Raw genomic sequence first — 11113 nt, forward strand, 5'->3', positions numbered from 1 at the left:
GTGTTTCAAGGATTACCTTATAAAACATGGCATTGTTCTACTGAGCCACACCATTAATTACAGTGAATGGCCTACAGCAATTTTGATGACTAGAGGCTGCATTTAATTTGGGGCTGGGGGTGGGAGAGAAGAAGGGCACCGGCTGACAGCTGCAGAGAACAAAGCAATGATGTATTCTGAAGAAGGATGTGGTGCATATGAGGAATTTTCCATTTTCTACTATTTGGGAGAAATACAATATTTTAATGTGCTAAGTGTATACTATCATTTCATTCTGTTTTCCAACTATACAAGTTAGGGAGCTGTCACATATCTCTTTTGTTCCTTTATAATCCTTTGTTCTGCTACTACCACTAAATCCTATTGAAGGTTTAGATATTTTTGAAGTCTCTCTCTTTTTCCTCTTCTCTTCAATCACGTCTGATTCTCAGAGACTGGCTGGACAAATCCCTGCAGTTCTCTTGGCAGGGTTTTTCAGAAGTGGTTTGCTTCTGTCTCCTTCCTAGGGCTGAGAAAAAGCAATTGGCCCAAGGTCACCAGCTGGTTTTATGCCCAAGGCAGGACTATTGCTCACAGTCTTGCAGTTTGTAGCCTGATGCCTTAACCACCTCACAAAGTATATACATGTGTGGAATGTGGGAAGGAATAGCATAGCATTTGGTTAACAAAAAACTACTAAACAAATTGTCTGCTATTAAATTTAAAAGGCTTCAAAATATATTTACATTTCTCCTACAAATTATCTACACCCTGTTAATAGTAACCTATACCTGCCCTAAAATTATTCATGAACTTGTCTCTATGATAGGGAGCTAATCTCAAGCTTGGTTACTTACACAATCCTGCTCTCCTTGTTTTCTCACTTTGCTTAAATATAACCTGGGAGAGGGTTCCTGTGTTGCTATATTTTGATTGGCAATTTCATCACTCATATAATCAGAGAAAACACTTTTTGTCCATTGCATCACTGAAATTCAGCAGTGATCTTGGCTTATCTTTATGAAATACATTGGCCAAAGATATATGCTTGGTCAGTTTTCTTGTTCTAGAAGGTTGCAAATTTTTGTTTGATCACTATCCATATTTCTAGATCGGAGTTTCTCAACCTCAGCATCTTTAAGATGTGTTGACATCAACGCCACTCTGAGAGTTGAAATTCAGATCTCTGAAAATTGCTGAGGGTGAGAAACACTGTTCTAGATGTTCATATTATGAGTTAGCCATGTTATAATATGACTTATACATGAATGAAAGGTAGATAAGGTAGGTAGGTGAAAGGATGGATGATGAATAACACCAAGCAGCCTTTTTCTCTTGACCATGGAGGATTTAACAACAACAAAACTTCCTCATTTCCTTTTTTATTAATTCAGACTGCCTAGTTTACCTTGGACCTAATATAGCATTTAAAATTATGGGATGCCTCTTCTTATACACTAACTAGAGAAAACAGTCCTGCTACCCACTACATCCAGATTACTCTCTCTTTTTCTTCTTCTAATTTTATTATATCTCTGGAAATTTATGTAATGAGGTTGTTTTGATTTCTATTTTTTCTGATGAGGCATAGATTATTTGTTAATAAAGCAGATTTTTTAAAATACTATACATAAGACAAAGTATTTCAAAGCTGTGCCAAATTGACAGACACTTTAAGAAGGAAAGAAAGACTTGACCTAATCGTATTTTATCACACATTTTATTTTTTATTCTGTTATTAGTCCAGATGCTGCACTTTTTTCTGATACCTGGATCACTGCTCCTTCCTCTGTCAGCTGTCAAATGTCCCTAGATCAGGAAAAAAAATGAGGATTGCTGAAAACTAGCAGATGCCATAGAGAATTAAATTGGTAAGAATGGCAGATGATAAGGAAAAGAACTTTATATTCCATTTCAGGCTTTTAAATGGCAGCACATTTGAATCTGTCACATAAATTAGAGTCCTGGAAAGAAATGCCATAGCCTAGCTGGGAGGCAAGCTATTGTCTCCTAGCAATAAGGTTTAGTGTTCAAATTTCATTCCAGGAATTTGACTAGAAAGTGTTTGAAAGGCTCAGCAAATATTTGAAGAAGCAGACATGATTATCTGAAAATGTTGATGATATCATTCTTCAGCTTTCTGCAGTAATTAATTGCATTAGTAAACAAATATACAGAAAGAAAGATTTCATTCATATTCATTTTCCTAGACAAGTATGAAATCATTGGAAGTCTCCATGTAATGAACACAGGAAATAGTACCAAGAATATATTTTTCTGATAATATACATCAAAAAGGCAGCAGGGAAGGGAATGGATTTTTGCTTGCATATACCTTGAATTGTATATATTCAGGGAAGCCTTATTGTTGGCAAACAATACATACATACATACATACATACATACATACATACACACATACACATATGTATATATGTATATTTGTTTTGTGAGGTTTTCGTGGGTGTTTGTATGTAGGTCTTTTGTTATTCGGGTTTTCTCCCGCGTAAAATTGGAAGTGTATGTATATGTGTATATGTATAAATATAATATGAAATAGGTTTTATTTTGCAACAGATGAAAATATTGTAGCTTCTTCAAAATATAGTAAGTAGTGAGAAATTTTAGTCCTACTAGAATTCTATTACCTTAGAATCATATTTTTAAAATAAATTTAATACTTTATGCATTGGCTGCTGGAACAGATGTGGCATACTTTATCTCAGATGCTGTCATGAAGAAATAAAGCAGAAATGTTGATCAAAGGATAATACGCAAAGGAGCAGAGATGGCAGCATTAATAGGACTGCTTTGTCTTAGGTGCCTGAGAAAAGTGAAAGGAAGTCCTTGTTTCCTGACATTTGAATGGTTCATTATTTCATTTCAAATAGTAATAACATTTTCTTTCTTGTCTTTTGATATTTCAAGGCTTCAACTTCCTATCTATATGACTACTTTATCCTAATCAGTTGGATTTGAACAAAAGACTTGCAAAACTCTAGCTTTGTGAGCTATAATATACAAATTAATCTTTCCTTCAATAGTGCACGCATGCACGCACACACATGCACATACACACATGCATACACACACGCACACATACATTCCAGACTCTGCTTGGATCGTCTTTTCCATAACTGTATATGTTCCTTCCATTTGGAGATGTAAGTTAAAAGGAAATTAGGCTTCTGCTTTACAAAGCTTTTTTGCCAGTGTGGTGAATAGACATTTTTCATTAAAATCTCTAATTAAATGTTTCTTGATCATTTTCAATCTGAGTCTCTTGCTTTATGAATTTGATAAATCGCAGCAATTAGATGAATATTCTAAAAGGCTCAAAATATAGCCTAAAATCAGCTCAAAACTAAAGCTAGAATATACTTGTGGCTGGTTCATCTATACCAGGGATATATTTTCTTCTCACCTTTAGTTCAAATCCAAACCAACAGCAACATCCACATTCTGAGATTCAAGAAATGGGTGGTAATATTACAAAGCTGCCAACTCTTAGGAGTTTGTTTTGTTCACAAAAAACATGGATTGAAGCTTATTTGTTCCATTCTGTAATTATCTGAGGCTCTCAGGAAAAGTCAGACCCTTTAGATCAGACATGTCAAACATAAGGCCCGCTGGCCAGATGTGGGCCATGGGTTCATGTGGCCCGCGAAGCCATCCTGGAAACAGTGAACAGTGCCTCCCTCTGTTTTGGCCCTGGCCCAGGCTGGCCGGGAGCTAATGTACAATTTTGTGGTGGCCATCTATGCTGAAATGGATTCAGTCTTAGCTCCACAAGGCTGTCTGGAAACAGCGAGGAACCAGCCCCTGCAGGTTGGGGGCTGGGCGGCATTGCGCAGGTAACATTGACTCTCATGCTGCTCATGGCATCCCCTCCCCCAGAGCCCACCAAGCCAGATATATGAAGTAGGTGAGGGCCATGTGCTGGCCACTTCCAGGTGATGGTGCATTTCTTCATTCCTCATGAAGGGTGACACCTCACCAGCTGTGTTTCTTGCCTGTTTTTCTCCCTCCCTCATCTCAAATATTTTTCCACCACTCTGTACTTAGGAAGGAAGGAAGGAAAAAAGGAAAGAAGGAGAGGGGGGGTCTGAGGGAAGTCCTGCTTTAGTCCTGCCCTGTTGCCCTTTCACCATCCCCTTGCCCCCTCCTCCTGACCTCTCCTGGGGGTCTCCCATCCTATTGTTAAGGAAGCTTTGGATACAAAGCTGGGTGTCCTCCCATGGAGAGGGAATGGGCCTCCCTCTGACTTTGCCCTTGTACCCATCATGAGCAACCTGGCTAAGGAGAGCAAGCGCAATAGCAGCAGCCTTGAGGAGGAGGTAAGTGCAGCTGGGCGCCACCTTGGGGAAGTGGGGTTGAGCTTGGTGCTGTGGGTGCTCAAGGGCCAGGCTGACCTCTGCTGCCCAGGGCTCCGGACAGCCCGCACCACATCTGCTCCCCCCTGCATGGCCTGAGAGGAACAGTGAGGCTCCTCCAGTGGACCATGCCTTGGCACTTGCCCTGGTCCCACCCCCTTTTGCCAGAGACCCTCAGATCTGTCCTACTCTTGCCCAGGCCCCACAGGCACCCTTGACACAAATAATGTAGAGCTGGCCATGCCCACCCAATAGGCCACACCCACTCCATCCACACTTACCCAGTAGGCTACACCCACCCTGGCCACACCCCTTGCCCCCCCAGGGGCAACCGCAATGCTGATGCGGCCCTCAATGAAATTGAGTTTGACACCCTTGCTTTAATATATTGAAGATAAGTTCAGCTAAACAATCAGGGAAAGAAGGCAAAGTCTAGGCGGATGTTATCAGATAAAAAGGAGAAAGTTGTAAAAATATAGGAGAATGGGAGCTTTATTGGAAATTCATCCCCCCTGAATGAGAAAATAATAGTAAGGTCATGATCTTGAATACAGAACTAGTTGACCTTTCCTTGTGGAATAAACCAGACACTCAGCCTTTCCAGAGTTTTGTCAAATTATGATGACGCCAAAATGATAACAAGTAGTTCATGATGCATTTATGCAGATATTACAGTTACATAATTGTGTCAGAGTGTCTAATGTAGGGGTAGGCAACCTTGGCTCTTTTATGACTCGTGGATTTCAACTCCCAGAATTCCTGAGCCAGCATGGCTCAGCTTGAAAACTCTCCCTTTCCCCTCAAAGTTGCCTACCCCTGGTCTAATGAGAATATGTATTAAATCATCACATATACTTGCCATTTGTCCTCCTTGCAACTGTGTGTGGATGCCCATGCTACAGTTCTATACTGAAACTCTCAAGAGCCACAAATCATGCATTAGTCCTATGATAGTGCTTGTGATAGGAAGAAAAAAGAGCAATATTAAAGTTTATCAAATTTGAATTTTACAAATTCTTTTTTTTTCTTTTGAAGTAAAAAGTTAGTTTTGGCATGGCAATGTACATATTCTTTATAGAATGTTTTTTTTAAAAAAAAACAACAAAATTCCATCTAAAATCACCTGGAGGTCTGTTTTATCTGAAATGTCCCATGTGATAGCTCAACAAAGTTAAACAAGAACCTTTTGTATCTTCTAGTTAATCCCCTGGTTTTGAAAGCTTATGATGACAAATAAGTTCTTTCAGCATTTCCAAATCATTATTTTAAAGAATGACATGTTTTTAAAAAGAACTCTAAAAGCAAGAGGATTTTTGAAATGCATGAGTGTAAAAATGTTTCAAAATGTAGACATTAATCCAATATTTGTTTTCTGCAGAGAGAAAAATATGTAGTAGATGATTTCCCCTTTCTTTTGCAGACCTCATGTCTCCAAGTTCTACTGCTGAGCATTTTAAGCCATCAGAAAAGTTGAGAAAGAAGGGATGTTTCTACTGATAACCAGGGCTTTTTTTTATCATAGAACGCCCAGAATGGAGTTCTGGCATCTTTTTTGGATGGAACCTTGTAATGTAGGCAAGGCGGGTTGTATGACATGTGTGAGTTCCGGCACTTTTTTTTTTTTTTTTACAAAAAAAGCACTACTTCTAGCAGACAAGTATTCTACTTGGAATAAATTCATTATTTTACATACTTTCAAATGTCCTAAAAATTTATGAAGAGTCAGTTTGGGGTAGTGTGGTGATTAAGGCACCAGACTAGAAACTGGGAGATCATGAATTCATTAGATGCAAACCCAGCTGGTCTTGGGCCAGTCATGCCCTCTCAGCCCTAGGAAGCAAACAATGGCAAACTGCTTCTGAAATCTTGCCAAAAAACTGTAGGGACTAATTCAGACAGTCACTAGAAATCAACAATGACTTGAAGGCATAAACACACACACACAAACATACACACAATGACATGGTAGAACTTCAGAACTTTTCTGAAGTTGATGCTTCATAAAAGTATCCAAATATCTAGAGTTAGAAAAATACATTGGTAGCCAATGAAGACATATTACTTCATGTAAATTCAAGACCAAAAGAAAATATGTGAAAGAAATCATAATGTCATGTTTAAATAAAGACGAGATTAAAAATGCATTCAACAGAGATTAAAGTGAAACACAACTTTTGTTCTTTGCAGGCTTATGAAATAAGCAAAGGTAGAATAGCTATTCTTCAAAAGATACAGTTCTATTTCATATCCCAAAATCATTTTCACCTTCTTTAATCTGCCTGGGAGCCCTTTGCTGAGTCTCTTCTCTCAGAAATTAATCTATTTCAGCTGGGTTTAGTATCAAATGAATACTATCTGGCAATCTTAGGACTTTGGCTAGACTAGAGAAAAAAAAAAAGAAAAAAATCCTGGAAAAATCCCATAATGTACCAAGAAAACCACATAGATGCAGTAACCAATGCTTGGGAAAAATGAGTTTTAATAAATTATTGTTCCTTTTTCATTATTTTCATAATGCCAAATGTTTTTTTATTATTTTCATACCATCAAAAATTAATATTTTATGTTGATGTATCCAACCTGGCTCTGGTTCTTTGGAACAGACTCCAATGAGAATTATGCTTGGAACAAGATCACAAAAGTTAAAAATATATTAAAATGTTTTGGTTTTTTTTTTGCAGACCCCTATGAAGTTGCTTTTAAATAAATAAATATTGTTTTGAATGCCTAGAGCAGGCCAGCTCAACTTGTAGAGGGAAAGGGCCACACTGATATATTAAAAATAATTGCAGGCTGAAAAGTAACACCTGGCACACCAATAGTCTCATGCCTAGTGGAATGGCAAAAGCAATGGAGCTGGTGGCCTCCAGGTGTTGGAGGCACTGGATAGCATTATCTTGTGGGACAACAGCAATGTATGGCAGTAGTGAATTTGAGTTTTTTAAAAATGCTGAGGGGCTGCACAAGGTTATTTGGTGGGCCATATGTTGTTTATGCCTGGGTGGTGGTTAATGTTATTTTAAATTGTGGACCTTTTAGTGTAGTACAAGGTGTTCTCAACATGGGCTTCAGGAATCTCTTGAAGCGATTTCAGGGAGTCCGTGAACTGGGATGGGAAAAATTCACAACTTTATTTATACTCCTCTCTTAGTAAAGTCCAGCTTTTCATTCATGGATATATGTAGGTAAATTAATTTAGGGCCTCCGGACTCTAAAAAATGTTTATTAATTTCCATAAATCTCACATTCTAAAATTAATATTCGCTAAAATGGATAGTCATTATTTAGTGAATTACTAAAGTATATATATATTAGTGTATTATACTTTTTTTTTTTAAAAAAATGATAAACTGCATTTCAGCAGAATTGGTTTCTTTTGTAATTTGTATGTATGTATTTTATTTCATGCATTGAAATATGTTTGGGATTTGTTGGTTTCACCAGACTTCCAAAGGAATCACAAAAAGGTCAAGAACTTCTAGGTTAGAGTCTTTATTTAGTATCATGTTATATTGTGATTACAAATTGTTGCTTTATTATATTCCTGTACTGTTATTAGGTATATAAGCCAGATTGGTCTAGTGGTTAAGACAGTAGGTTAGAAACTGGGACACTGTGAGTTTTAGTCCCACCTTAACCATGAAAGCCAGCTGGGTACCTTGGGCCAGGCATTCTTTCTCTCAGCCCAACTTACCTTACAGAGCTGTTTCTTTGGGGAAAGTAGAAGGAAGAAAGAGTATTAGATCTTTGCTACCTTGAATTTTTTGTTAAAAAAATAAAATGGAAAATAAATAAAAGAAATAATAAGCAAAACTACTATTATTCCTATCCTGAGATTGATAAACATGCCATTGTTTTAAAAATGGCTGTTGTTGCCAGCAAATGAAATCAGTCTGCAGAAGAAATGGAAGATCTCTACATAAATTTTATTTCTTCTCAGAAACATAAAGGGAAAGAGACAGTGCTTTGGAGGTGCATCATTTTTCAAATCTATCCTAGTTAGACTCCATTATGCCTGGAAAAAAGAATGTCTGCCTCCTCCCACAGATTCTACAAATGTTTGATCTCATCAATACTTGAAAAGCTCTACTTTGTAAAATTAGGATCTATCTCTTTCATCTCAGAATAACATGTAACATTCAGATGCAGAGGAACCTAGAGTAATGTGTTGCTGTAAACCTAGATTAAAAGTGCTATAAATCATAGGAGTAGGCATATCTCACTGTCCAAATCATGTGGGAAGGGAAAGCAGTTTATATACTTTTTTTACTGCATTTCCATGAGTATGTTCTCATCTGTGCCATTTTTGTGAACAGCAATTTCTAGACATAATTTTTACAACAGAAAGCAACTCTTCAAAACTGCTGTAATAAACATTGCCCCCTCAAGGGGACCTGGTGGGAGGTATTTTCAAAATAACTTTTGTTGTTCTGGGAGAAAGTAAACAACAGAAAGAACTATCACAGATCTCATTTTACAACAGTAGTAAGTATACTAAGACCACTGAACTATGTATTCATACTAGATCTCTCATAATTGTTACAGCTTCAGTGAGTAGATAATCATGTTCAAATTTGTGTCATGTGTGTAAGATAATATTTAGAATAAGTCCAAATATAGTGGATTGGATCAAGCTGCTGTTCCATGAGCAGAAAAGTGAAATTTAGTGGAGGCTCCAGTTCTTTCAAGTGGATGCTCCAGCAAATAGTTTGGAAGGAAGTGATTTTTGGCAACTCTTCATCCCATCTGCAATTTTAGTATCACTCCCCCAGAAGAGAGTTTTGAGGCAGCCTTACAGGAAGAGAAACCAGAGAACATCACTCAGTTCTAACTCTTGGAGCACCCATTTTGTACAGTTCTGTTTTGTGCAAAATATTACTATCCAGAATAACCCATTAAAAATGTGCTGGTTTTTACCGCAAATCACATTAAAACACATACACACATACCTTTTTTTGTTTTTTCACTCATTAAAAGCACATCACAATATAATATATCCTAAATATTATTGATAAAACATGATAGTACCTACCTAATCTCATATGGTTCAAGCCCAACAAAACACTTGTTAAGCCATACTTAAGCCAAAGTTTGCATACACTGGAACAATCAAGCAGCCATCCTGGACTACCTAACAAAACACATCTACTTCTCCATTTAAAATGTGAAGAGCTGGTGGTACACCTACATGTATTTGAATAAACCTTGATGTGGTTGTGGGGTTTAGGGGTTCTAAGGAAGATGAGAGCAATGCCAGAGGTTGAACCATACTGGACAGGTCTCGTCAGAGAAACCAGATGAAGAGTATCTCTCCCATAAACAAAGTGGTTGTTTATGGGAGAGACACTGGTCATGGTCGTTATTTGAGTCAACAAGGACCATGCTAGGTGTTGGAATTTCTGGACATCTGGTGGGCTACAGGACTCAAGGTTGTTGGCTAAGTAATCAAATGCCAGCAACTGCAGGACTACCATAATAATTTATTAATTTATATGCTGCCTAATTCTCATCTATGAACTTGACTGAAGCTGTTATTCCAAAGTTAATTGAAATCAGTTGCCATCCAGTTTGAAATAATCACAAAGGAACTACGCTACTGGTAGTATATTCATCTCTGTAATATATTCAAATATATACATTATACAAGCTATCCTTTAAATATATAAACACATTTAAACTGTCACTAATAGAGAGGATGCAGCCTGAAAAGAGAGAAAGTATAATATGCATTGGAGGCAAATTGTGTCTTTTTATGTTTGAAGCATAGAAAAGGAGAGAAATCCAAAACTTATTTACCCCATAGCATAATCAGATCCATTTCAGGTCCATTATTACATCAATTTTGTTAACTATTCTCACGTTAAATATCCTAACAACATTTAGCACATTGCTGTTCCTAGCATGCAAATTTGTGAGTAAAGAAGTACTACTGCAATATTTCAAGCAGACCCAAAACTAATCTAGAGCAGAACCTTAAGAAATATACTAAACGAGACAGAGAGATCATGCAGTCTAGTTTTGAATACAGCAATGTGCTTTCTTTCAAAAATATATTTTCCAAAATATGTGAGATTAGGAAATAGCTTCTTGACTTCAGTTAAGATACTACGAACAGATATTGAAGCTTTTCAAGTTTGAGGGTGTTTTTTTTTAAAGTTTTCTTTCCCATCTGAGAGGAAAACCAGTAACAGAAAATGTATAAAAAGTACATTTCAATAGCCCATAAGGGTTGTTACAGGAAACAGGTGTTCAAGTGTGGTAGATTCAGGTCCAAATAAATGTGGAAGAGAATATGGGGTCAGACAGAAGAGTGAAATCAAACGTTAATTTCTCGTTCACATAAAATTGATTTTCTTTCCCCTCTCCAAACTATCATTATAATGGAACCAAACATGTTAACTTTTTCAAATTTTGTTACTCCCATATGGTCATATTTTTTCATAAACTTGGCTATAGGAAAGAGTATATTTTGCCAAACTTGTGATATCCAAAGATTACATTTCAGACCAGGTGGCTTGTTAACAAAATGAACATTTTCTCCCTTTTAATACTAAAAGAAGAGCTGATAGTTATCTAGTTTTTATACATTAGAAAGGCATAAATGTGCAGCTTAAGCAAGATACATTGTCCATCTTGTTACATTTTCACTAAGTCACATAACTATTAATTTGTGCTGCTTTCTTAACCATTACATTTCAATATAACATTATTTTAGAGGCGTTTCCCCTGTAAAATGGGTACTTTAAAAAAAAAGTGGAAAA

Source organism: Crotalus tigris, unplaced genomic scaffold, assembly GCF_016545835.1.
Source record: "Crotalus tigris isolate CLP2741 ecotype Arizona unplaced genomic scaffold, ASM1654583v1 scf7180000018455.1436977, whole genome shotgun sequence".
NCBI classification, from domain to species: domain Eukaryota; kingdom Metazoa; phylum Chordata; class Lepidosauria; order Squamata; family Viperidae; genus Crotalus; species Crotalus tigris.